At 62.9% G+C, this 927-nt stretch overlaps 1 protein-coding gene across 1 annotated transcript in view; it reads right to left on the bottom strand.

Moving 5' to 3' along the window:
- The window catches only part of NLGN1 (neuroligin 1), a 327,757-nt gene extending 327,158 nt beyond the window's left edge, over positions 1 to 599 (bottom strand). The window contains exon 1 of the mRNA XM_010572906.1: positions 352 to 599. The gene's annotated coding sequence lies outside the window, so the exon portion shown is untranslated. The remainder of the gene's footprint in view (positions 1 to 351) is intronic.
- Between the last annotated feature and the right edge of the window lie 328 nt (positions 600 to 927).

Genomic DNA, 927 nt, shown 5'->3' with positions numbered 1-927 from the left:
CCCCCCCCCGCAACACAGCGCAGTTGCTTTTTCCCCCCCGAAGCAGCGCTCGGGCGGGCTCGCCCGCCGCAGCCGCGCATCCTCCGCACCCCAGCCCCGCTCCGCTGGCCGGGCCGGGTGCAAGCAGCTGAAATGCCATCTTCCCTGTCCGTGGACACCCCCCCACACACACACACACCACGGAGAGAGGGCTCGTAAACCGGCACTGCAAAGCGGCCCCGGGCTCAGCCCCCTCGCCCCGGCCCCGCAGCCGCCCTGCCCTGCCCGGGGGCCGGTGCTGAGCCCGGCCCGGTCAGCCCTTCCATCCCGGTTCGGGCTCGCCCCGCACGCCGAGAGCATCAAAGTATTTACCAGTTCACGGCCGCTTTTCTGCAATCGTAGCTGAAACTGTAATTCACTGGATTCGCCTCCTCCGGCTCTCTCTCCCGGTCGCTGCGAGCTGGAGGTTTCTCAATCGCGCCCCGGACACTTCCGAATTATATCGATTTTTATATATTTTTCTCCCCTTTCCTCGGATCGGGGCGAGGGGAGGGGGGGGCTGGAAATCCCCATCCGGAATTCAGCCTCATCCGTGCCGAGCCACCTCCATTTAAATCCGACCATCAGGCAAGCAATAGAAATGATCAAACGCTACTTCTCTCCGTCTGCAAGCAGATAATCCTCCTAATCCAATAGATCTCCCCCCCCCAACACACACACACACACACACCCCCGATCCGAAATTGCCCTCCAGACGAATCCCCTTCGCTTGATGTCCGGCGGGTGAGCTCGGAGCCGCGACGGTGCCCCGAGGGGTGCGTGTGTGTGTGTGCGTGTGAGTGTGCGGGGGGGTACGGGGGGGTGGTGGTGGTGGGAGAGGGGGGTGTTAATCTTTTTTGGCTCCTGGATGCACGGCTCGCTAAAACCGCCGAGAACCCTGCTTGCTTT

The sequence above is a fragment of the Haliaeetus leucocephalus genome, unplaced genomic scaffold (genome assembly GCF_000737465.1).
Source record: "Haliaeetus leucocephalus isolate CR32 unplaced genomic scaffold, Haliaeetus_leucocephalus-4.0 Scaffold362, whole genome shotgun sequence".
Taxonomy (NCBI): domain Eukaryota; kingdom Metazoa; phylum Chordata; class Aves; order Accipitriformes; family Accipitridae; genus Haliaeetus; species Haliaeetus leucocephalus.
Note: the sequence above shows the minus strand (reverse complement) of the source record. Positions and strands in the feature narration are given on the sequence as shown.